At 48.0% G+C, this 27,638-nt stretch overlaps 1 protein-coding gene across 5 annotated transcripts in view; it reads right to left on the bottom strand.

Moving 5' to 3' along the window:
- LOC139749369 (uncharacterized) overlaps positions 1-27,638 on the bottom strand; it is a 424,871-nt gene that overhangs the window by 289,823 nt on the left and 107,410 nt on the right. Inside the window, exon 1 of one of the 5 annotated variants that reach the window (XM_071663142.1) lies at positions 24,274-24,318. The exons of the other annotated variants lie outside the window; for them this stretch is intronic. The gene's annotated coding sequence lies outside the window, so the exon portion shown is untranslated. Of the gene's footprint in view, positions 1-24,273; positions 24,319-27,638 lie in introns of those variants that run through there. 5 annotated transcript variants of the gene reach the window in all.

Below are 27,638 nucleotides of genomic sequence, written 5' to 3'. Positions count from 1 at the left end.
GGCAAGAGAGTGTCCCAGGGAAATCTATGTGTGTGTGTGTGTGTGTGTGTGTGTGTGTGTGTGTGTGTGTGTGTGTGTGTGTGTGTGTGTGTGTGTGTGTGTGTCTAAATGGAGACAAGTAATGAAGGCACGTGTGTTAAGGAGAGGCCCGAGTGATGGAGAGGTTAATGTGATGGAGAGGATGCGTACCTGGAGGGACTTAGTGTAGTACAGAAGGCAAGTGATGGAGGGACAATCAGTGATGGAGAACACACTCCATCTGTGCCACCCGTCACCTGATCCACTCTAGTTCTAACACAGTCAAAGCAAAAACGTAAGGCACCCGCCAACAGATTTCTAATACCTTTCAATCTCATGTCAATAATCTACATCTTGCTAATCTTCATCACAAAGAAAATCAGATTTCGTTTGCCGTTTACGTCAATGAATACATATGATGGCGACGATTTCCAGCATCATAGCGAGTGATTATGAGTTGTATCATTAAGAAATACGACGGCAGAACGTAATGAGGCTGGGAATACACGACCTAACCTCTACAACCCGAACAGATTAAGAAAAAAAAGAAGACATGAAAGACTAAGTTATGACTGGAGAGTTGGTCTTGCTGTTACACGGGTCAGGTAGCGTCCCCTCCCTTCAGGGGAAGACGAGGGATATCACTTCCTAACCCCCAGAGAGAGCTGGTACCCCCTTACATGGGAAGACAAGGGGTATAGCTCTCTAACCCCCGGAGGGTGCTGGCGTTCCCCCCTTACATGGGGGCCAAGGGTTGTGGGGGGGGGGTTAAATCTGTAACCCCCACTTGAGGATGTGGTACCCAATCCCCTCCTTCAAGAAATAGGCCTACGAAAATTCATTATAGGCCTCGCCTTATGACTGGTTCGTGATATATTGTGGCTTTATGGCTAGATGGGTTTACCTGCTTTACTGCTGAGTGTGTGTGTGTCTTCTATGGGAGGGGTTTCAATACCTTGTGTTTCCTCAGTTGCCTTCAACACTACACAGGAAGCATTAATACCTTGTTTTCCACAGCTGCTATATTGTGTGTGTGTGTTGGCAGGTTGTGTTGTGTGTGTTGGCAGGTTATGCTGTGTGTGTTGGCAGGTTGTGTTGTGTGTGTTGGCAGGTTATGCTGTGTGTGTTGGCAGGATGTGCTGTGTGTGTTGCCAGGTTGTGTTGTTTGTGTTGGCAGGTTGTGTTGGCCCAGTGCCAGCGAACGGCTGGCCGGCCAAACAGACCAACAAATAGGTTTATAGTCTCATAATGTTATTACTTCTTGCCTTACCTGATGGCTCCAACACACGCAACTCTCTCTCTCTCTCTCTCTCTCTCTCTCTCTCTCTCTCTCTCTCTCTCTCTCTCTCTCTCTCTCTCTCTCTCTCTCTCTCTCTCTCTCTCTCTCTCTCTCTCTCACACATACTATATATATATATATATATATATATATATATATATATATATATATATATATATATATATATATATATATATATATATATATATATATATATATTGTGTGTGTGCATGGGTAAACCATGGAAAAGTGTGTGGGGCCTGGAGACGGATAGGGAGCTGTGGTTTCGGTGCATCACACATGACAGCTGGAAAATGGATGCGTAGCGGATGCGGCCTTTTTTTCGTCGGTCCCTGGCGCTACCTCGCTAACGTGAGAAACGGTGGTTAAGAATTAGGGGGGAGGGAGATCAAAATTTATGCATCATTGGGCCTCAACAGACGGAAGCAAGATCCACAGACCCTCCATAATTTGCTGATATGAATATCCGTCTACCATGCATGCCTCGTCCTTGACTTCATCTTCAGCGACCTAAGGAATTCAAAAGACCTATGAGGCGGCTCTCAACCTCCGTTGACTTCGCCAGAGGGGCGCTCTGACCTCGTCAACCATCAAACTGATCATCAATACAGCTATCAACGCTTGGGGGGATGGGGAAGGGGGGGGGGGAGTCTCCATCATGCGACAGTGATTTGAGTCACCCCAGGGCATTCGTCAATCAGCGAGGTTCCCCAGGTCACATATCCACCTCGGAACGGTGGCTCATGCCCCCAGGTCACATACCAATCACGGGACGGAGGTCCCAGGCTCCCCAGGTCACGTACCAATCACACGACACACACGGCCCCCCCCAACATACACATGTTACGGTGGCAAAGATGAGGAACAATCCATCATTTTCCATTCCGCACACAAGGAACGGGTCATATTCCCCTTCACCCAACACCCCTGCCTACTGACCTACACCACTGACCCCTACCCTCAACCCCCCCCCACCCCAAGTCACTCCAATCTGGGCTAAAACAAAAACAGCGCCACTGCTCTGGCCAACGACCGACCGCTCTGGCCAACGACGAATCATCGGTCTGGCCAACCAATCATCGCTTTGGCCAACCAACCATCGGCCAGGCCAACGAAAGGCTGTAGCACGATTCTAAACTCCCAATCTCCATACAATGAGACAGAAGGGAAATATGGAAGACAAGGCTAAGGGGAAACTAAATTTACCAGTACTTGAGGGATGGCTGAAGAAGGTCTGCGGCGAGAGGAGGAGGAGGATGAGGAGGAGGAGGAGGAGGAGGAGGAGGAAGGAAGGAAGACTTTGCTTCCAGCAAGATCTACTACTACGGGGAGGTGCAGGCCACCCTCTTCCCTTCGCCCCTGCGGCCCTTCCTCCAAACAGACAACACAAGAGAGACGGAGGTTCGACACCAAGACTCGCTCTCGACTCCCAGTCAGAACCAAGTGAGGGAATCCCCAAAGATGCATCGTAAGTGCTTTGGTAAAAAAAAAAAAAAAAAAAAAAAAACATAAACACACAGACATTCTTTTCGGTCCTCGATATAGCATCAAAACTTTGGGTACCGAGCATGTACAAGGTGAGGGGTCCCACACCTGCTTCCCTAAAACGTTGAAAATATATAAACCGTCAATATATGAAGAGAAGGCCAGTATCACGAGCACATAAATGCTACCGCCATGGTAACAAAAGCTGAAAAATCTATTGGACAATTCCAAATGACTCCAATAAATTGGCGGGGCGCTCAATCCTGCGGTAATGGTGACCGAATACAATGGTAGTGAGTTGTGGGGAAATACACTGAGATGAGTGAGGTAAGTGATGGTGAGGTGTGGTGGAGGGGTTGGTGGAGGGGCAGTAAGGCGCTGTGGTGGGTGTAGCAGTGACGTGCACCACTGTGATGGGTGATTTAACACAACGGTACGATCCTTGAGCACGACGGTGCGAGCTGATGGTGATGGTAATGGTGCAGCAGATATTGATGGTGATGGTAATGGTGCAAATGGTTGAGCAGATATTGATAGTGATGGTAATGATGCAGTAGATATGGTGTTATCTTTATGGCGTAACCAATACAGTTACCTTGGAGTGGTCACCAGGGACTATCTACCCCCTACTATTGGGCTAGACCCGGGCTGGGTCCAGGTTGGTGGGTTTGGGTGTTTGGTGGACCCAGATGTTGGAAGCGGCAGGCATCCCTCACTGAGGCCCACACAACCATGGCTGGTGTGGTCCACTTTGTAGGTGCAGTGCACTCTTGAACTTGTCTACCGTGCACCATGTTTCTGATGATGGTACATGGCAAGGTGGTGAAGACTCTTGGGCCCCGGCGGGCGGGTTTAAGGTGTTCTCTCTTGTCGTCCATATGACACACACGGATTTCAGAGGTGGTATTGTACACAGTCTTCCATGAGTGTCGTGCCAGTAACATGTTGTTTACCAGTGTAAGTTGGGAACCAGACCTTCCAGGATTTTCCAGGTATGGATGAGTGATCCACCTCACCCGTCTGTGCTCCAGGGAGTACAGACACCCTCAGTGATTCCAGCCATTCCCAGCAGCTCAGGTGTCTGAACACTTTCCAGTTGTCTCCCGCCTTGGTAGGGCGAGGCCGGTGTTCGTAATGATCATGGTGCAGCGAGTATGGTGATCATGATGATGGTGTCGTGAGTGAACACGCCAACGAGAGGAACATTGTCATGACGAAGCTCATGCGTGAGAACGGCCGCCAGGTCCTGGTGAGTGCGTTGTCTCTCTCTCTCTCTCTCTCTCTCTCTCTCTCTCTCTCTCTCTCTCTCTCTCTCTCTCTCTCTCTCTCTCTCTCTCTCTGCATATAGAGTAAAGGGGTTCTGGCGTCCATAAGTTTTTTCTAAGCCGTAGCTTAAATAAAAAAAAAGAAAAGTTTGACGATCGTTCTCTCTAATGACCCTAGTTCTACCTAAAGAAAGAAAGAGCTAACTTACTATATCTGTACAAACCAAACGTCCTGTAACTCCTGTGCTAGAAAAGCTTGTCTCCAGCTCAAGCTGTTACATATCCATCATCCCCCCCTCCCCCTCCTTTTTTTTTCCAGTGGTGAGGGAGTGGGGGGAGGGAGGGAGGGAGGGAGGGAGGGGGGAGAATATTTCGTATCCTTTGAGAGCATCGTCCACAACTTCGTTATGTTTCGTCACGAAAGAAAAGTTTTGCCAGATATGATTTACGAACTTTCGGCCCCGGTTTTACTCTGAAGAACCTGAGCAATGACCGTACCTCACTGAACACGACGGTACGACCATTGAACACGATGGTACGATCATTGAACACGACGGTACGATCCTTGAACACGACGGTACGATCCTTCAACACGACCTTACGACCCTTGAACACGATGGTACGACCCTTGAGCACGACGGTACGATCCATGAGCACGACAGTACGACCCTTGAGCACGACGACACGACCCTTGAACACGACGGTACGACCCTTGAACACGACGGTACGACTCTTTGAAACACGACGATGAGACAATCGATGAAAATAAAGTCTGACAAGGAATACTAGGGTGCAGTGAAGTGGGGTGAAGCCAAAGCCAAGGTGGGGAAGCCAGACAGCAGCTAGGGTGAGAGAAGGGGAGGTACAGCCAGGGTGGGGAAGCTAGACAGTAGCTAGCAGGGTGAGGGAGGGGAAGGTACAGCCAGGGTGGGGAAGCCAGACAGCAGCTAGGGTGAGAGAAGGGAAGGTACAGCCAGGGTGGAGAAGGCAGACAGCAGCTAGTAGGGTGAGGGAGGGGAAGGTACAGCCAGGGTGGAGAAGCCACACAGCAGCTAGTAGGGTGAGGGAGGGGAAGGTACAGCCAGGGTGGAGAAGCCAGACAGTAGCTAGCAGGGTGAGGGAAGGGAAGGTACAGCCAGGGTGGAGAAGCCAGACAGTAGCTAGCAGGGTGAGGGAAGGGAAGGTACAGCCAGGGTGGAGAAGCCAGACAGTAGCTAGCAGGGTGAGGGAGGGGCAGGTACAGTATCTTCCCTTTAACAACAAGGTAAGGACCCACGCCCCACGTCCCACACTATATCTACGCCACGATCTCTTACTGGGCGATCGTTCACACTCACACTACTACTACGTCTACTACTACTACTACGTCTACTACTACTACTACGTCTACTACTACTACGTCTACTACTACTACTAAGTCTACTACTACTACGTCTACCACTACTGCTACTACTACTACTAATATCGCTACTACTACTACTACTACTACTACTACTACTACTACTACTACTACTACTACTACTACTACTACTACTACTACTACTACTACTACTACTACTACTACTACTACTACAACTACTACTACTAATGCTGCTGCTGCTACTACTACCACTACAACTACTTTTAGTACTACTACTTTCACTACTAATAATAATACTATTGCTTTGGTGTTGATCGATAAGTTAGTATTTTCAATGTGCGTATGGCTCATGGTGAGGTGTCTGAGGACTAGAGGAATGCTTGTATCGTCCCAGTGTATATATGCAAGGGGGGAAGGACACAAGTGAAAGTTCAAAGGTGTCCACACTTCCCTGCAACTGGAAGTAACGCAGCCTTGGACAGCAGACGCCTCTGGAAAAAAAGTCCTATGTAAAACCAAGACTCTTACTTAAAAACTTTCTGATGTATATATATATATATATATATATATATATATATATATATATATATATATATATATATATATATATATATATATATACTCTATTTTCCAGAGCAGTGTAATGGAAAATGGTGAAATATTCAGTTTATATAGCGTTATAATACATAAAAGATATGCCAAGTAAAATTAATTAAAAACATGCATACAAATTTTTATTTAATGTTTGCAAAATTTTAATGAAATATCGGTCCTCCCGTATCATAATGCGCTAGTATGACGCGTACAAAGCGAAAAAAAAAAAAAAAAAAAATATATATATATATATATATATATATATATATATATATATATATATATATATATATATATATATATATATATATATATATATACGTTACGACTATGCATAAACGTATCTATATATTGGAGATTACAACCACTCCAATTGTCAAATCATTCCACGTGTTAACAATCCTGTTCAAGATGAAGTACTTCGCCTCGTCTGAGGTAAGAAAATAACTACGTTTGTTCCTGCCGTTGTATCTATTACGACGAGCGACATTAAGACGAATCCAGCCTTAAGCAGCATGATGGGTCGAGATCATCACCAACGTTGCTCATCTTGAACATGTGTTGGACCACCTCCTGACCTTCTCTTTCCTAAGGTAAATAAATCTAAGTCGTTCACTGGGTTCCCACAGGATTGATCTCTTAGATTAGGGAGTCACAGTGGTATCCCGGCGCTGTCCGTACTCCCTTCATTCTATCTGTGTCTTCCTCTATTTTTAAAGTAAGATGATCAAAATGAACACAATATTCAATATGAGGACGCACGAATGAATTGTGAGGAGTGAGGAATCAAAATGTAAAAGCCCCAACAGTGGATCCAAGAATTTTGTTTGTCCCTTTCACTGCTTCTTTGTGCTGCTCACTTGGTTTCAGGACACCAGAAATTATTCTCGCCTAGGTTTTTTTTTTTCCCTCATTTATCTTTTGTTGCTCGACAGAAATGCTGTAGGTTGCCATCTCCTTCGTGCTCCTGGTGTGTAAACCTTTACATTTATCGATTCATAAAATTCATTTGACATCTGTGTGAGTGACCACTGCCCATCGACTTAAAGCTGGACATGTTCAGGTTAAGGTGCAGCTTTATATTCCAGCTTAGTAATCGTCTGCGAATTTCAGTACCTTACGATGCAGCCAATAACCATCATCATCAATACATATATCAGAAAGAGAACAGGTCCCAAGACTGATCCCTGTGGCACCCCACTTCTTACCTCTTACCATTCTGGGACTTGACCATTAATTACTACATCTCGTTTACAGTCGGTCAACGTATTTCCAAACTAGTGAGGTACAACCTTCATCTATCTATCTATATATCTATCTATCTATCTGTCTATCTATCATATACATGACAATCTGTTAAGAGTTAGTGACATAATCGAATGGAATAACACTATCAGAAGGGGTTTCATTTTCCAGCAGGAGCGAGAGAGGACACAGCTAAAGCCTGGGGGGTAGAGGCGGGTCGTGTCTCGCCAGGTGACGGAGGCAAACCCACCCTGTCAATTCACCATCTGCCGACCCGCTGATGTTATCCGATCCTTCCCCTCCACCATCTGATGAAACTATATGGCTAGCCTCTCTCTCTCTCTCTCTCTCTCTCTCTCTCTCTCTCTCTCTCTCTCTCTCTCTCTCTCTCTCTGGCAAAAAAAAAATAGTACGCGCTAGGGGGGGGAGACTCATCATAAATTCCGGCCCAGCTTTCATACACAAGTTTTGCTTCTGGTTGCTATGCATCATTCATCCCCTCCCCCACCCCCTTCTCTCTCTCTCTCTCTCTCTCTCTCTCTCTCTCTCTCTCTCTCTCTCTCTCTCTCTCTCTCTCTCTCTCTCTCTCTCTCTCATCCGGCAGCTCACCAGAGCCACCAACCCCCGTCATCCGCCCCTCATCTTTAACCCATTCAATATCTTCGCCAGCCTCCCGGGCTACACGCCTGAAAAAAAAAAGAATTGAATACAAATACAGGGATTCAAAAAGACATTACTGTACCTTTATATACGGGCACCTGAACCATTCAGTCCCTCCCTTGTGTATCTACCTCTCTACCTTAATCTACTTGATCTCCCTACAGTGCTAACCTAAATACAGGACCATTTTACCTATCCTCTTACCCAGCTCCCTCACTTATTGCCCCAGCCAGATTACCTTAATGTGTTCTCACGACCTGATGCCTACTACTTACCTACCTACCTACCTACCTACCTATCTCCTCCCTCATCGAAATACTTGCCTTATTACTTACCTAAACATCTCCCTTCCTACTTAACCCGGGCGTTGTCCATACTTCCCAGAAGCTGTGAAGTGCCACATTATAACAATATCTGCCATTTCGCTCACACTGAAAGACAGCTTTATGAGTGTCTGAAGTGAGTGTCCTCTCTCTCTCTCTCTCTCTCTCTCTCTCTCACACACACCACACGTCCATCTCGGATCATCATTCCCACCGCCACATTTCGGTCTGGGGGGAAGAGCCGCTGCTGGCCCGCCGATCACCCAGGCTGTTTGTGGACGCAGACCGGCCCTAAAAACATAGTTAGCAGCCAGGCTGATCTAAGACACACACGCACGCATGGTCTCCGAGATGGCTGGACACCTTCCCTGCGCCAGGCCACGGGTCGTGTGTCATGATATGTGGCCCGTTGTCCCTCAGGTACAGTAAGGGTTTAACTCAGGTCCAGTACCGCGAGATGGACCCACGTCTTCACCTGCTGAGTGATGTCCTTGAGGCTCACACACACACACACACACACACACACACACACACACACACACACACACACACACACACACACACACACACACGTCACTCCTCCCTGACGGCCAGGAGTGTGGCAGTGTTTGGCTTTTCCGGAACTCAAGGTTTCCACCAACGCTCATCAGGAAAGACAACTTTCCTCTGATTGCCCGTCATTTCCAGGTTTCCCCTCCCCCATTCCTTTCAACCCCCCCCCCCCAATTTCCATGAATTTTAAGGCTGGGAGATTGTTATTGACGGGGCATGAGTGTCTGTCTATGTGTCTGTCAGTCTGTCTATCTGTTAAAGTTCAGCTATGTTTTTTTCCTCTCTCTTTTTTTCTGTATATCTATGTCAGGATATTTTTGTGTTTGACTATATTCTCTCTCTCTCTCTCTCTCTCTCTCTCTCTCTCTCTCTCTCTCTCTCTCTCTCTCTCTCTCTCTCTCTCTCTCTCTCTCTCTCTCTCCATTCGTTCACCTTGTCTCTTCTCCCTTCCCCGTTCCTCTTTCCTATACCCCCCCCCCACCCTCCACTTCACTTTTTTTTCCATTTCCATCCCTCTGCTGTACACACACACACACACACACACACACACACACACACACACACACCTTCAGTTTGCCTCACTCTTGGGACAAGTCATGTCAGCATTACCTTTTATCATCTCTCCTGGAAGACGACAGGATCACAACTTTTCCCAAACGTCTTTTATTCTTTGAGTTGTTCTGTCGGTGAGGTTTGAATGTCCAAAGTCCCTCCCCGGGGCTCGAGTGCGTGAGCAAGATGTCAGCTGGTTTCTCGAAGCGTTGGCCTGAAGTACGGTTACCTGACAGACTCAGTCAGGGACGGGTCCTGGGCCTGTGGGAGGATTATGACGGGGCGTCCTGGAAGTGTGTCTGTCGCCTCACTAAAGCTAAGGCCTGCGACAGGCCCAGCCAGGATAAAGGCTCGTGATCAAGCCCGAGTTAAACCGAGGGGTGGACCTGTGATGGTGTGGGTGAAGGACACATAGCTGGGGGTAGGTGGAGGCCAGCATGGGGCGTACAGTGGGTACAATACATGGACATAGGAGGGTGACAGGTGGACCTGTGATGGTGTGGGTGAAGGACACATAGCTGGGGGTAGGTGGAGGCCAGCATGGGGCGTACAGTGGGTACAATACATGGACATAGGAGGGGAACAGGTGGACCTGTGATGGTGTGGGTGAAGGACACACAGCTGGGGGTAGGTGGAGGCCAGTATGGGGCGTACAGTGGGTATAATACATGGACAGGTGGGCACCGGGTAGGCCCAGTGAACCTGAGGGCCGCCAATGTTAAGTTCTAACCACAAGAAGAATCATCGTCAGCGCCTTCTCCAGGCATCACAGTAACTTCAAGACCATACACCCGCGCCCTCACTGCTTGCACGTCCCTTTCCAGGGAAGGAAACATGAAGGGTTCTCCAGTGTAGCCTTGTATTGGCCTTTGTTCATCGCTCGTTTCCAGGATTTTCCTTCAGTTTTTAATTCCCGGTTTCAATGACACGTCCTAGCCTTTCTCTCCTCTGGGACAGGGAGAGGTGGGGGTAAGGGTGGGAGAGGAGAGTGGGGCTGGGAGAGGGCTAGATGTTCACGTCCCAGAACGTTGCTGTTCGTCTTTATTTTCATCTCAGCGTTCTGAGTTCATTTGTTCAGTCGCTGCACACGCCCGGACGGCGGCCGTGTTTCCTGATTATGTTCAAGGTGTGTGTGTGTGTGTGTGTGTGTGTGTGTGTGTGTGTGTGTGTGTGTGTGTGTGTGTGTGTGTGTGTGAATATCGATTTGGTTTGTGCGGGTGTTCCTTGGAGAGACACCTGGGGAATATTACGAACCAGTCCCTCCTAAACGAACAGCACGAACCATGGAGATTGACTGGGGAGGAGAAATCAGGTGTGTGTGTGTCACCCCCTGCGTCTGTCAGTAGCTGTGTCTTACGCCCTCATACCTCTGTATAGATGAAGACAGACAGACAGACGGGTGAAAACACACACACACACACACACACACACACACACACACACACACACACACACACACACACACACACACAAGGACAACCTGGCGAACGGGATAGATATTGCCAAGGTCATCACTACCACATATGGCCCTCATCCCACCAACACCACACACCTCACCACCACAGATGCCACTACAACATCCCGCCGCCCCCCTCTATCTATCTATCTATCTATCTATCTATATCTATCGAGCCAGTCAACATGATGTCCTGCGTCATAAAAGTCCTTGAAAGGTTAATAAAAGGACATATACTGAGGCATCTCTGTCCGTGAGTGGAGCCTTCACCATGACAACGACTCCAGACAAAGGACGGTCATCATGGACGCGTACCGATAGACAGAGAGAGAGAGAGAGAGAGAGAGAGAGAGAGAGAGAGAGAGAGAGAGAGAGAGAGAGAGAGAGAGAGAGAGAGAGAGAGTGTGTGTGTACCGGAACCCATTCACAGGTTCTTCCCCGGTAGCGTCCACGCTCTCCTAACGTAACGGAAGACGAACGGACGCTGTTCTACAGCGCCCGTCTACGGAGGCGTATGAGGGAGAGACGAGCGATTGACGAAACGCGCCACTTGCAGGTAAAGGAGATGAGAGAGGATGAGAAACGAACATCGAAGATCCAGGAGTCATCATGAATCTATAATCCGTAGCAACATATCGATGAGATACGGGCCTGGTAGTGAGTGGCATGATTATGAGAACCTATTCAAAACGAGATAAAGAAAAGTACTGAACAATTTTCAAGTTAAATTCTTGCTCTGTTGTATGGTCATCAACTGACTACTAGGTGGTGATGAAGAACTTAGAAGGAGATTTTACAAACATTTCACAAGCAACAAATGGGGCATGGAACGTGTGACCTATCATGAGATGTCAAATAAACACAAACTCTACAGCTCAGACACATGAGAAAGACACGATGTGTTCAGTCTGAAGTCTGAAAGACGTTCTTACCACGAAAGAAAAAGTGAGTCACTGAGTCTGGTTCCCTGAAACAAGATATGAAAAAAACCAACTTTACAAGAGCCAAGCGGGAAAAGAAAATGTCAGGATTATCCAATGAAACTTTAGATACGAAATCCGCGCACACAGCACAGAAACATTCAAAAGAAGCCGTGACGTGTGGCTAAAGACACTTCCAGATGAGCCCGGGGGTTGACGGTTATACAACGTGTGAGGCGTGGCACAGAGAGGAACACACGGGGTAAACAAACGAGATGTGAAGTGTGACCGCTCCACGCGCCAACCCTAGCCCCTACTAGCCCCTAGCCCCGCCTAATGGCAAAATCTCGTCGTAGGTAGATAGGTAGGTAGAGAGGAATTCCTCTCTCTCTCTCTCTCTCTCTCTCTCTCTCTCTCTCTCTCTCTCTCTCTCTCTCTCTCTCTCTCTCTCTCTCTCTCTCTCTCTCTCTCTCTCCCAGCACTGAGCCAGCAGCAGCAGCAGCGGTCGTCACAGCATGATGAGTCGTCGTCGTCCAGCGGCCCTCCCCCCCCCCCCCCTCACCCCATGCCACTCCCCTGTCACATTTGGAAATATCCCACCCCGACAGCCATGACACCTCCCCCCTCCCCCCACACCACCACCATCATTAAACAAGGGGCGTCTATCCGGTGGCTGTATACGGTCGTCAGTGAACGACCCTTAGGACCAGGAATGGAGGACGTCCTGTTCAGGGTCGTCTTCAGGTCTGTGCTGTTCAGCAGTCTCTCGTGACGTAGAGTGACGCGGTGACGACGCGTAAGGACGCGGTTATCGTGCACCACATCAGACCAACAGACAGGGAATACGACCTTAACAGACCAACAGACACGATGAACATTCCTCAATAGACCAACAGACAGGAAATTCATTCCCAACAGACCAACAGACATGAAGTACATTCCTCAACAGACCAACAGACACGAAATACATACCTTAACAGACCAACAGACACGAAATACGTTCCTCAACAGACCAGAGCGACTGGGGCACAGACCGAGCTGCGGGGTTTGAGTGCTATCCATGAAACCAGCAGGACACATATTATGCAGATTGAATCCTTATTTACATAAAGCTAACTTCTAGCAATCAAGAAAAAGGAGGGAAAACAGCCGGGTTGTGTAACTGATATACTGACGCAATAATGTAGATGGCGCGTCCAAGAACGCGTCTCTCATAGGGTAGAGAGGCAGTTCCTCCCGTCTACCACCGATGGCTCACCACACAGCTGTCTATCTGCCACAGCACGAAGCATCCGTCTACCAGGCAACTGTCTATCTACCACAGCACGAAGCTTCAGGTTGACAAAGAGAGAGAGAGAGAGAGAGAGAGAGAGAGAGAGAGAGAGAGAGAGAGAGAGAGAGAGAGAGAGAGAGAGAGAGAGAGAGAGAGAGAGAGACAGACAGACAGACAGACAGACAGAGAGGAGTACAGAGGAGAGCTACCAGGATGACTCCCGGCCTGAGAGACTGAAAGTCTCTAGCGTGGGAGAGACATGACACACACACACACACACACACATACACACACACGCGCGCACGCACAGGAAACAAAGATGAGGCGCGGGAGAGTGAACGTACACACGAGGGATGAGGCAGAGAAAGTGTGAGTGAAAGCAGAAGACACACATTAAGAGTGAAAACACAGCTCTGACCGAGATTACTTGACTTAATTACTTATTCAAGTACTTACGAGGAGGTTCGAGGAGGCTGGCGCGTACCGCTCAACGCAGGGTAATCTAGGGTTAAGAGAACAAGTCGTGTGTGAGTTAGGTGCTGTCAAGTGTTATGTGTGAGATGGGGAGATTGTATGTCTTGTGGACTGAAGGCCACCAGCAGCCCACGCGAGGGGTGAGGCATAGAGAAATGACTGCTGCGTGGGGCAAAGGAGTGACACCTGACAGGCTCAGAAGTATTGGCTCACTGCGCCAGCTGTCACTGACCTTCCCAATACCCAGGCGGGTTGTGTGGTAATATACCTTCCTGGTCGGTGGCTCCCCACCCCCTACTGCCTAACAATAGAGAGAAGGTTATACTTACGTTATACTTACGTTATACTTATGTTATATTTGTGGCGAGACTGTGCCAAACGGCAGGGCTAGCGAGAAGAAGCCAGCGCTCAACCATCGGGGAAAAGAAAATGAAAGGTATTTACCCTCGCCAGACTTCCCAAACAAACCTTACGCCACACACTGGGTGGCTCAACCCCCAGCAACCCGTCCCTCTCCATACAAGACCATCCAAGCCAACTGGAGGGAAACAGACACTCGACCAGACAAGGTGTGGCTGAGCATGGCTGCGGACGGCTGTCGCAAACAGTCTAAATGATCGAAGGAAAATGTATAGTTTGAGCTGGGTTTAGGTCTGAGCCTTGGGCCCGTGTGTTGTGATGACTGAGGAGTTACGGTCAATACATAACCGTGACTATATGGACATATATTGTACTAACAGGTGAGGAAATGTGTGGTAGTTATACACGTCGAGGACACACACACACACACACACACACACACACACACACACACACACACACACACACACACACACACACACAATGGGCAACACTCGAGCTGCTGTGAACGACATCACCCATGTTGTTAATGGTTGACTGCAAGCAGGAGCAAGCAGCCATGAGTGTGTGGAGAGCTACTGCCACCCGTGCACGCGCGTGCCTCCTCCTGCCTGCCCATCTGCACGCGCGTGCCTCCTCCTGCCTGCCCATCTACATGCACGTGCCACCTCCTGCCTGCCTGCCTCCGTCGACACACGTGTGCCACGTGAGTCCTTGCCAGCGCACGTGTCGGCCATGCCAGATGATCTCTAGCCCGCGGTAGTCGTCCCTCGTTGTCTCACACGTCGTCAACAGTCTCTCCTCCACACATCAAGTCTCTCATCTCTCTGTCTCTCCCGACCCTCTTCCCGTCCAGCCCTCTCTTCTTCCTCAGCCGTCTCTCCCTCTCTCACCATGCTGCCTCCCCCCCTACCATGCAAACACCATCTCTCTCCCTCCCCTGCCAACATCTCTTCTGCCACCATCCCTCACCCATCCCCCTGGGCACGCACGGCCCTGACACCCCTTCCCTCCTGCCTGAGTCACTCCCTCCCCCGGAGAAGACCTTCCCACGGTGACGGTGGCAAGCCAGTCGGGGGATGAGGGGGGGGGGGGTTACATGGTTCCGGCACCTCTCACGGCTGAATTACTCTGCCGGTGAGAGAGAGAGAGAGAGAGAGAGAGAGAGAGAGAGAGAGAGAGAGAGAGAGAGAGAGAGAGAGAGAGAGAGAGAGTTTTGAGCGTGCAAAACGTAAACTGTTATTTCAGGACCGTTAGAATGAGCACCTGTAACTCCTGTAACCTGTAACCACGACGGTACGACCCTTGAGCACGATGGTACGACCCTTGAGCACGACGGTACGACCCTTGAGCACGATGGGACAACCCTTGAGCACGACGGTACGACCCTTGAGCACGACGGTGCGACCCTTGAGCACGACGGGACGACCCTTAAGCACGATGGGACGACCCTTGAGCACGACGGTACGACCCTTGAGCACGACGGTACGACCCTTGAGCACGACGGTACGACCCTTGAGCACGACGGTGCGACCCTTGAGCACGACGGTACGACCCTTGAGCACGACGGTGCGACCCTTGAGCACGACGGGACGACCCTTAAGCACGATGGGACGACCCTTGAGCACGACGGTACGACCCTTGAGCACGACGGTACGACCCTTGAGCACGACGGTACGACCCTTGAGCACGAGGGTACGACCCTTGAGCACGACGGTGCGACCCTTGAGCACGACGGTACGACCCTTGAGCACGATGGGACGATCCCTGGGTGGTCTTTGGTAGCCTCGACCTTTAGGCCAGAAGACTCAGGGTCAGGTCAAAGGGATCGTACTGTCTTCCTCAGGGGTCGTACTGTCTTCCTCAGGGAGGGGGGGGGGGTCGAACCCTCGTACTACACTTGATGGTAGGATCAAACATTTTAACATACCGATCACAACAAAGCAAGGGCGTCTGTGTGCCTGCGTAGTCCAAGGCAACGTACGACTACTATGTGCCCTGCGTACGTCTCCTGTCGTTATGCACGACCATCACGGCTACTGCGCAAACGTGGGGGGGGGGGGGGGGGAGGGGCGGGGTGTAGAGGGTGAGGGGAGGACAGATGTTTTTAGCTTTTTTTTTTTCTCTAACAGCTGAAAAATCAATATAGTTCTACAGCGGACGCAATCTGGGTCGCTGGTGTGACGGAGGGGGATCAAAGATCCCTGGGTTCGAAGACCTAGCCAAGCAAGCATATCATAGGAATCTATAAACCTATTTATCTATCTATCTATATATCTATCTTTCTATCTGTCTGTCTATCTGTCTATTTATACGTATAGTATATATTTCAGACAGTGGTGGGAATGAAGAAGTAAGTTTACCTCCCCAACCCTACCGCTGCCACCACTCCTTCGCCCTATCCTACGCCCACCTCCACCCCCATCCTACGCTTCTCACCTCCCCATCATACGCTTCCCTTCTCCCACTCTTTCACTTCCCTCCTCCCTATCCCATCCTACGCTGCCCACATCTCTCCCCGCTCCCCAGACAATAACAGGATGACGAGCCCCGTGTTTTTCCTGGCTGTGTCGAGTATGTGGTAGGCGGGGGGGAGCCATTCTTCACACCCTGAGACAATACACCTTTCATCTATCCCCCCCTCCATCCACCCACCCATCCATTACGTACTCGCCCATCCATCCATCCATCCACCTACCCACCCATCCATTCACCCGCCCATTCATCACCCACCCGCCCATCCATCCACCTACCCAACCATCCATTCACCCGCCCATTCATCATCCACCCGCCCATCCATCCACCTACCCAACCATCCATCACCCATCCGCCCATCCATCCATCCACCCACCTATCCATCCACCGATCCACCCGCCACTCTCCCCCCCCCCCCCCTCATTTTCCATTTCTGATTGCTCCTGCTCCACCACAAACCTGGATCTGATCCATTCCACTTCCAGGTATCTTTCCCTCCTACTCCCTCACTCCTCCACCCTACCTACTGGATGATATTCACCACTCCACTCCAGTCACCAGAGAGAGAGAGAGAGAGAGAGAGAGAGAGAGAGAGAGAGAGAGAGAGAGAGAGAGAGAGAGAGAGAGAGAGAGAGAGTCAAGTTTCTAAAGAGGACTTTCGGGGGCCTAAGGCGAAGCTACCAAAGGATTTACATATCTAAGTCCCATGACGAGGATATACGGTGCTTGGCCCTACACACACACACACACACACACACACACACACACACACACACACACACACACACACACACATAGAGAGAGAGAGAGAGAGAGAGAGAGAGAGAGAGAGAGAGAGAGAGAGAGAGAAGGAGAGAGAGAGAGAGAGAGAGAGAGAGAGAGAGAGAGAGAGAGAGAGAGAGAGAGAGAGAGAGAGAGAGAGAGAGAGAGAGAGAGAGAGAGAGAGAGAGAGGAGCATTAAGGTCCATCCTCCCATCAAAGGACCGTTAACTTCCCTCTCTACAGAGAGAAATTCGGGGTTCAACATGTCTTCCTGACGCACCTCCGCTACAATAACCAGTAAACCAATACTCTGTTCTTCCTTCCAGCTGTCTTCCTAAAGAGAAGGTAAATCCTAACTACCCTAACTTAAACTGCTGCTAACTTGTAACTATTACAACTTATAAAATCCTTCTAACCTCTAACAAGCATTAAAACAGTTGGCATGTTTAAGCACTCTCACAAAAGTGTGTGTGTGTGTGTGTGTGTGTGTGTGTGTGTGTGTGTGTGTGTGTGTGTGGCAGCAGGGTACACAGGAGTGGTGCCCGGCGTATGTATGTACCCTGATCAAGGTCACCACACCAGCCGGCCAGCGGGCCGACCCCTCCTCCATTCATACCAGGAAGGGCACAGGGACCGCCAGGTGGGAGGGAGGAGTCGGGAAGGCAGAGCATCTTAATGGGAAGGAGAGGGAGGGGGGGGAACTGGAGGCATTGGGGGTGGGAGGTTATAGAGCAGGTGTGGGAGGGAGGGAGTGGTTGGTTGGTCTGGGTAGCCAGAAGCGTGTCCCCACACCCAGCAGTGGTGCCCCGTGAGAAGCCAGGGTTCGAGTCTTGGGAGCAGGAACACTTGGAAGGATGAAGACGTCAACTGACCCTCAAGCTACTGAGACAAACTCTAGTGTCTTGAATTAGGAATACAGCCCTAATGTAACGGTGTGGTATATCCTTTCTTCCTGCTGCCTCCCTAACCACTGTATGGGGTGGGTCGACCTTCACCTTCCCCCGTAGTAAAGGGGTCGACCTTCACCTTCCCCCGTAGTAAGGGTGTCTACCTTCACCTTCCCCCGTAGTAAGGGTGTCTACCTTCACCTTCCCCCTTAGTAAGGGTGTCTACCTTCACCTTCCCCCGTAGTAAGTGGGTTCTAGTTTCATCCTCTCACCCCACACCAGCCTGTATACAACGTACATGCCACCTGCAAGCTCCTCCCCCACCCAGAGCGTCCCTCTGGGGACATTAATCCCCCAGAGTCCTCCCCACCAGCACTCCCTCCACCTCCACAGGGCCCCCACACATAATTCTCTCCCATTCAATCATCGCCCCAAATCCCACCCCAAAAAATGTGTGTCCTTTACAATACCGTTGTTATCTCCCCACCGACCATCACCACCATCACCCCCACCTGCTTCCCCTTATCCTCCCCTTCCCCCATACGTGGGGAGACGCAGAAGATGCCCCCTCTTAAGTCACTGCCGCGGAGATGAAGGAGAGAAGGTGCGTGATGGCGAGGGGAGGCGAGGCGTACCAAGAGCAAAACACGGCGGCAGAGACTTGAAGATGACATTCATATCTGCGATCACCTTGACCTTCTCATATGACCTCTGACCTTTTCTCTTTAATGTCACTGTGACACCTCGCGACGTCTTGAGGGGGGGGGGGAGTCTTCACCCCCCAACCCCCACTCACCCACAGCAGCAAGTTGCTGGGTTGGGTTGTGTTGGTCGACCAAGCTGTTGGAAGCCCTTAGGCCCACATAGCCCCCCTAAGAAAGCCATGGACAGACTTGTGGCTTTGACCTCTGACCTTTTGACCCCCCCCTTCCCCACAGACCAACAAATCCGTCCTCCCAGCACCCAGTAAGTGGGCAACCAAGCTGTTCGTCCGGGAGAACTGCAAAAAGGCACCACAACAGGAACCTCGACCTTTGAGCTCCTGAGCCAATTGCAACCATCAGCGACCTTTCTGTTGTCGCTGATGGCCACTCAGCTAGGACGTGTGACCTTGATGACCTTTGATCATGACCTCTGCCTTGGGATGGATCTATGACCTTGACCCTTGATCACGACCTCTGACCTGGGATGGACTTGTGACGACCTTTCATCACGACCTCTGCCCTTTGGACGGACCTGTGGCCTTTACCCTTGATCATGACCTCTGTCCTTTAGATGGACCTGAAACCAAGACCTTTCAAAATGACCTTTGCCCTTGAAAATGACCTGTGACCTTGAACCTTTCATAATGACCTCTATCCTCTGGATGGATACGAGAGTCCGACCTTATATCATGGTCCCTGCCCCTTTTGGCTAGACCTTTGACCTCGACCTTTGATCATGACCTCTTGCCTCTCGACAGAACTGCCAAACCTTGACCACCTCACCTCTTGACTGAAGATAAAGACGGTCTCTCCTGGTACCAATCACTCATCAATCACTCCTAAGTAGAGTTACCCTATGCAGTTATCCTACGCAGTTACCCTACGCAGTTACCTTACGCAAAGTTATCCTACATAGAGTTACCCCACGCAGATTTACCCTACGCACAGTTACCCCACGTAGAGTTACCTTATGTAGTTACCTTACGCAGTTACCCTACGCAGACCTACTCTACGCAGAGTTACCCTACGTAGAGTTAGCCTACGTAGTTACCTTACGCAGTTACCCTACGCAGAGTTACTCCACGGAAATATCAAAAAGTACCAAACGCCTCTGTGGCCAAAACATTTCCTCCTGCACTGACCATTAGAGATAAGTTCACGTCACGAATCTGTACGCGCACCCAACCACTCCAGCAACACGTGCAGACAGACCTCCAGCAGCAAGCACACACGACAGTTAGAGCTAACACGACGCCAACGAAAAGACTGAGACATCATGATGGGAGAAGGTTAAGAAGAAAACGAGTAATGATAGATATGCAGAGGAGTAAGAAGGCAGATATATATATATATATATATATATATATATATATATATATATATATATATATATATATATATATATATATATATATATATATATATATATATATATATATATATATATATACATATATATATATATACCTGGATGTGTTATAAGGTTAGGAAAAAGGTAATGATAAATATACAGAGGAGTAAGAAGGTATATATATATATATATATATATATATATATATATATATATATATATATATATATATATATATATATATATATATATATATATATATATATATATACACCTGTATGTATTACTGAATGTATATTCTTATTCTAGAGGTCCAGGTGTGTGTGAATATTTCCCTGTCATAATGATGGGATAGCGAATCCTAGTGTGGTAGACGGTGCATCCACGTCTCCTGAGTGGGGTCATAATGTGACAGATTGTGGGGAGAGCTAAATGATGTACATTTAGATACACAAGGATGATTACACAGTCAATGTTGTACACATCATGAGCATTAATGACCATTAAGTGATGAGTAGTTACGGTAATAGTTGACATACCACATGGGCTAACTAGAGGGGAACTGAGCTGTTCACCTGCATAGTTAAGTACCTGTTCATGAACTGTTCATGAAGTTCATAATGGTAAGTATAGGACTGTTCATATATCTGTCTGTACGAGCTGTGATTGGAACAAGTGTGTGTGTGTGTGTGTGTGTGTGTGTGTGTGTGTGTGTGTGTGTGTGTGTGTGTGTGTGTGTGTGCGGGGTGTAAATTCCCTCCCCAGGCAGGTTACTGATCCTACCCGGGTCGTAAACATGACGGTCCTACGCCCCGCAGCTCTGCCTGGCCCCACAACCTGGGCTCTGCGTAAGCCCTGACAAAGTCCAGCAAGGTCAGCAGACCTTGACGGAGACGTAGGGGAAAGTTACACCACCTCTGGTCAACCCTGGCGACCATACGGACGGCTGGGCCCCTGTTACCTCCCATTCTGATCGTATATACATACACGACGTCTACGCCTCTTTCTTTGTGTTGCTGGACACCTATCTGTCTCATCTATACTTAACACTATCTATCTATAGTATCAATACTAGGACTGTCTATCGATTCCTGTATCAAACTATCGATCATCTCATATCCTCCTCGAAGCTTCGCAACTCTCTACCTTCTCATGTCTTTCCCAGTAACTACCACATACACATTCTAAAAGACAGGTTTTTCACCTCCTCCAAGATACTTAAATACTTTCCCCTCGTCTCTTCCTTTTTCCCTTTCATTATCCTCTTTACATTTCAATTACGGCCAGGCCTTGATGTGGATTTTTGTCCATGACTGGAGCCTCTAAGGAGGAGGAGAAAAAAAAAACTGCTATCCTTCTTTCATGTCTTACCTGTTTATATTTCATTCATTCCATCCATAAAAACCTTCTGTCATTCTAGACTCATTTTTCTCTCATCTGTTAATTAACGGTTGCACTCACGACGGACGTTCCCACGGAACTAGATGGAGGAAGATATGTAAGACGAAGAGTGCGCTGAGAGATGAACGCGAACAAAACAGAAGCCTCAGTGTATTGTGTATATAAGAATAACATACTAAATCAATGGCTATATTTTCCCCTATGACTAAGATGGAAAAATTTCCAGGCTATCTACCATCATCGTCTGATACCACCTTATCGCACTTGCGTCCGCATCTGAGGGTACGAAACCCGTGGTCAGAATTCATCGAGGCATCTTCGTTGCCGACTCCAATCAGCTGATTAACATAAACAACACATGGCTCTCGCCCGAGGGCCGGGCGTTGCTCGCCCGGTGACGGGAGCGCCCCGTCGACCAAGTCTGCTATTGTTGACTACTTCGCCTAAACAGGAAACCCTCCATTGCTCTAACACAAGGGAGTTAGTGTCGCGGAATTATGTAACTGGTTCGCTCCGGTCACGAGCAACTGAATATATCTGGAAGTATATTACTACAAGCTTAATCAAATTCTCCCCAGTATTTATGATGTATTTATATCATCCCTGGGGATAGTGGAGAAAGGATACTTCCCACGTATTCCCCGCGTGTCGTAGAAGGCGACTAAAAAGGTGTGGGAGCGGGGGGCTGGAAATCCTCCCCTTCTGTTTTGCTTTTCTAAAAGAAGGAACAGAGAAGGGGACCAAGTGAGGACTTTCCCTTCTAAGGGTCAGTCCCCTGTTCTTGAGGCTACCTCACTAACGCGGGCAATGTCGAATATGGATGGAAAAAACATAAATATATATATACTTGTCTGTCTATCTGTCTGTTGTTCAATTACAGCCACACAGTAGCACGCTGGAAACCACAAATTACAGGTGTAGGCATTTCAGACTCCAGGCCAGGTTTTAGGGCTACCGCAAGGTGGCCTTCAAAGGCCGTTCTGAGGCCTGCGACAAAGGCCACAAAAGGCCACACCTCAGCCCTATACATGACACCGTAGTTCACTGCTCTCGATTAAGGTAAGTGTCCCTCGTATTATCAAATCATGCCAGAGGTACACTATTAGGTCAAAGGCATGATCTAAGGGTACCTGATCCTGGCCTTAAAGGTCAACAAAGGCCTCCCTTCAAAGGTTCAGTCTTACTCCAACTTCGTGGTAGTCATTCAGCTCGAAGGCGACAACACATTCCAGTTATTCCCACACTCGGCCTTTTAGAAGGTCATTTGAAAGCCAACAGAGGCCCTTTTTTTCTGATCATTTAAAGCCATTTTCCCTCCTGTGCACGGTGCTGAACAACCCAGTCATCCCCGTCCATTCACCCATCCAGGAACTCCTATCCCCAACACACACACACACACACACACACACACACACACACACACACGTCACAGACCAGAGTGTGGTGAACGTCCACACTCTTCATCGCTGGCAGGACGCTCATAGTCATGGGTGAGGGATGAGCGGCAGATGAAGCGAACGCCGCGCTACCTGGAGATCATGCACGGACGTGGCTGGCGACCACTTGCAGAACGTGTCCCGCGCCAGCCGCTGAGGAAAGGGACGCTGTGGCGGGAGGGGAAGAAATATGGTGAAAAACGTGGGAGGGGGTATGTATTGTAAGGTACACAAGGCCACGGTGAGGGACGGGAGGCCATCTGTTCCGCTACGTTCCTGTGTTCTTCATCACATGACCTCATCCCTCCTCCTTCTTCTTCTTCGGGGCCTTCCTTCCCCCCCCCTACCCCGTCACGCCCCCTGCCCACCGTCACCCATCACCAACACCACCACCCATCCCCGTCACACAGTTGGGCAGGGGAAACTTGCACCTGCAAAAATCTGCACCAATGACATGTGCACATCTATGGATATGTGCTCTCTCTCTCTCTCTCTCTCTCTCTCTCTCTCTCTCTCTCTCTCTCTCTCTCTCTCTCTCTCTCTCTCTCTCTCTCTCTCTTACATGTATATATTCTTTTTAATATATCTCGCCATTTCCCGCTTGAGCGAGGTAGCTTCAAGAAGAGATGACACAGCCTTACAGGGAAAAATCCTTATCCAGCTCCTTGCTCTGCTCTTTTCTTGGAGAAAGAAATACAGGAAGGGGGGATTCCAGCCCCCCTGCCAATCTTAATCGCTTGCTACAACACGCAGGGAATACGTGGGCAGTATTCTTTCTCCCCTATCCCCAGGGATATATATATATATATATATATATATATATATATATATATATATATATATATATATATATATATATATATATGTAGGCATTCGAGTACATGGTATTCTTAGCTTTTGGTAAGACAAAATTCAGTAAACCCTTAATTACTATAATTAATATCATTATCATCATTACTATCATTACCATCTTTATTACGGCGATTAAAATGATAATGATTATAATTAACTTCATATCACCGGATACACAGTATACAGCTACAACAATACAACAGGGTAATGTATAACAATACAACAGGGTCATGTATAAGAACAAAAAAGTCATCAATTCATTCCTTTGATACACGAACTGTTAAGAAAGATGCCGACACATGATAATGAGATATGATTATGAACTCAGACAGCTAAGTCAACAGACGGCCTCCGTCTCTCTCTCTTCTCCCGAGAGTGTCAACACCACTGTCTTTCTGTCTGCCATCAACTTCCCTCCCATTACTATGGGGAGAGATCAGGTACAAACAATCTCCCTTAGTATCTCTCTCTCACACACACACACACACACACACACACACATATATATATATATATATATATATATATATATATATATATATATATATGGTGAACTATAGAAACATACCTTGAGTCCCTTAGCAGAGTCCACCAGGGTTCCTTCCTCATGAACATACCTGGAAAGACAACACACAACATTAGTACGTGTCTTAAACCACTACCAAACACTATGGCTCAGTGAGGCACTCATACCACAAGACCCATTAGTGTGTTAACTCCCTCACACTTACTATTGTTGGTTTAATTCCATCTATATACCGGCCTTCCCGTGTACTGTCCTCCAGCAGAAAACCTGGTCATAGACCATCAGGTCTTCTGTTATCTGTCCTTCCCATGTACTGTCCTCCACCCGGCTACAGACCACTAGGTCTTGAGTTACCTGGCTGGTCCTTCCCATGCAGGACGCCAGCCTTCCATCCTTCCACCAAACAAAGGTAATCACACACATCCCTCTGACCTCTGGTCGTCACCTTCCTTCCTTCCTGTGATGGTCAAGGGAGGACTACTGTTGTGGCAGCGATCCTGGACACGCATGATGGAAGGACAGTGAAGAGGAGGAGGTACAGGAGATAGAGAGAGAGAGAGAGAGAGAGAGAGAGAGAGAGAGAGAGAGAGAGAGAGAGAGAGAGAGAGAGAGAGAGAAAAGGTGAAGCAGACGACAGATGAAGTAGAGAGAGGAAAGGGGAAAGAGAGGGAAAGCAAACAAAAAGAGAGAAGCAGAGAAGAAATATAGCTGTAGCAAAAGAATCGAAAAGTTAGAGAGAGAGAGAGAGAGAGAGAGAGAGAGAGAGAGAGAGAGAGAGAGAGAGAGAGAGAGAGAGAGAGAGAGAGAGAGAGAGAGAGCGGACAAAGGGACGAAGGAGATGGAAGACTTCAGGGAGAGGCAAGATGGAGACAATAAATCCTCACCTTCCCAGCTTTATACATTCATCACCAACAACAACACAAGATATATAGCCACGTCTCCCCCAGGGGTGGAGTTCTCCCACTCCCACGTCCAGCAGTGCCAGGCAGTGGGGGAGAACGCATCGGGTAAAAGATTTACGTTTCTTAAATGTCACTTAGGAGATTAATAAATGTTTATATACCTTCAAATCTATCTGCAGTACAAGATACCGTAAAATCTATCTGTACTACAAATATCTTAAGATCTATCTGCAGTATAAGTTAAAGTATCTTAAAAGCTATCTGTACTACAAATATCTTAAAATCCATCTGTAGTATAAGTTAATGTATCTTAAAATCCATCTGTAGTATAAGTTAATGTATCTTAAAATCCATCTGTAGTATAAGTTAATGTATCTTAAAATCTACCTGTAGCACAAGTTAAAGTATCTTAAAATCTACCTGTAGTACAAGTATCTTAAAATCTACCTGTAGTACAAGTTAAAGTATCTTAAAATCTACCTATAGTACAAGTATCTTAAAATCTACCTGTAGTAGAAGTTAAAGTATCTTAAAATCTACCTGTAGTACAAGTTAGACTATATCAACATCTATCATTCCGATGGTGCAGGTAGCAAGACACCTATCATAGATTATAGAATGAAGACTATATCATCAGATGTTTATAGCTATACGCCTGGGAAGATGTTTTAGGGAGAGGATGTTAAGGAGATGTCTGACGTCTTGGGGGATGCTATACAACATCCCAAGATGGATGTTGGTGATCATACAAACACAGGACCAGGCTGACCATGTTGAAGCCACGGAAAATGACGGGGATGTTTGAGGCTGGGCCAAGAAGACGCACCCTGCTTGAGACAGGATGTGAAACGATGGGTGAGGAATTCGCATCAGACCTCTCATACACACACGCTGTGGCGACGTTTACCCGAGAGAGAGAGAGAGAGAGAGAGAGAGAGAGAGAGAGAGAGAGAGAGAGAGAGAGAGAGAGAGAGAGAGAGAGAGAGAGAGAGAGATGTTTTAAGATGTTCATTCTGGAAACCTGAAGCGCGCGTGTAAAAAGGACAGCGAGACTTTTTTTCTTTTTTTTTTCTTTTAAGTCCACATGAAGGCCGGGCCTTCGCTGAAATATGGATAGGATCATGAAAGGGGGAGAAGAAGAGGCGAGGGAAAGTGTTTACGAATCTTGGAGCAAGTGGAAAACCCAGTCTTTTCCAATGTGCCAGGTCGAAGTTAGTGGGAAAGACGTGGGAGGGGAGAGAGTTCCAAAGCTTCGAGATGTAAGGGAAGAAACAGTTATCACAACGGCCCACTAGAGGTCATGTCCCGATGCAAACATGGAGGTATTCAACTCTGCTTCGCTTCCTAGATTATGGGTGAAAGTAGTGTTAAACAACACGACAAAAAGACTTACGAAAGGATTAGCTGCTCTGTTTACCGTTCCATAATGTTGAGTTCTGACTGGACATGTCCAACGATATCATAAAGGAACGAATCTTAAAATCTTAACAATACCTAAAGGAATGCAAAATTGATCCTAACTCAAAATTTCGAAGACAAAACATTCATACAACAGATTGAAATGAATCACATCTCTCTCCAACTTCTCATATACATTTGATATAAATCAATAAACATTTCAAATACATTTCAGTTCAGTTTATGCTGGGATACTTAAACGAATCATGTCATACAGGTGTTTGGTGGTGTTAGAGATGTAATAATGACAGTTGCATAGAGGAATTCAATCCTCATGTCACACAAATTGGACTAATTCATACAACAGAAATTACGGCGGACGAGTGTGTGTGTGTGTGTGTGTGTGTGTGTGTGTGTGGCAATACTTACTGCCTTTGTGTGACGGTTATGTGATACAGGTATGTTGTTGTTGTTGTTGTTGTTGTTGTTGTTGTTGTTGTTGTAGTTGTTGTTGTAGTTGTTGTTGGTCGTGGTAGAGACGACATTACTAACTTCCGGACATTCTTTTTTTTTTGTCGTTGTCTTTTTGTTTTTGTTGTTGTTGTTTGTTGTTCCCAGACAACTGCTTTACTGACGCGGGTAACGTTAGAAGACACCCCCCTACCCCCTCCCCCACCTTAAACTACAACAGATACATCATGTGATCATCACATGATACGACCATAGACCCCTGCCTTACCCACTACAACCACACTTCCCTACAACACTTACGACACAGCAGGACGCCCCCTTCAGTAAACTGCTGGGTCAAAGGTCACTCTAACCAGCCCCCCCCCCCTTCCCCCCACCCAGTCCCTAATCACCACGACCCTTTTTCACCCCCTCTCCCCCTTTGAGCACCACGCCTATCATCACCACAGACAGGTGGTGGTCACCCACCCGCACGCCATCCTGCCTACACGCACCGTTCGTCAACCATACATCACATACGGCAGCGGAGTGAGGCCCCGCTGCACCTCATACATTATTCACGCCACTTTTTCATCTCCTGGGTTATTCATTTCCTCCGTGTAACCTGTGAGGAGGGACACCCTCACCCCATCTATA

Source organism: Panulirus ornatus, chromosome 7 (assembly GCF_036320965.1).
Source record: "Panulirus ornatus isolate Po-2019 chromosome 7, ASM3632096v1, whole genome shotgun sequence".
In the NCBI taxonomy this organism is placed as follows: domain Eukaryota; kingdom Metazoa; phylum Arthropoda; class Malacostraca; order Decapoda; family Palinuridae; genus Panulirus; species Panulirus ornatus.
The sequence above is the reverse complement of the archived record's forward strand: the minus strand, read 5'-3'. Positions and strand labels throughout refer to the sequence as shown.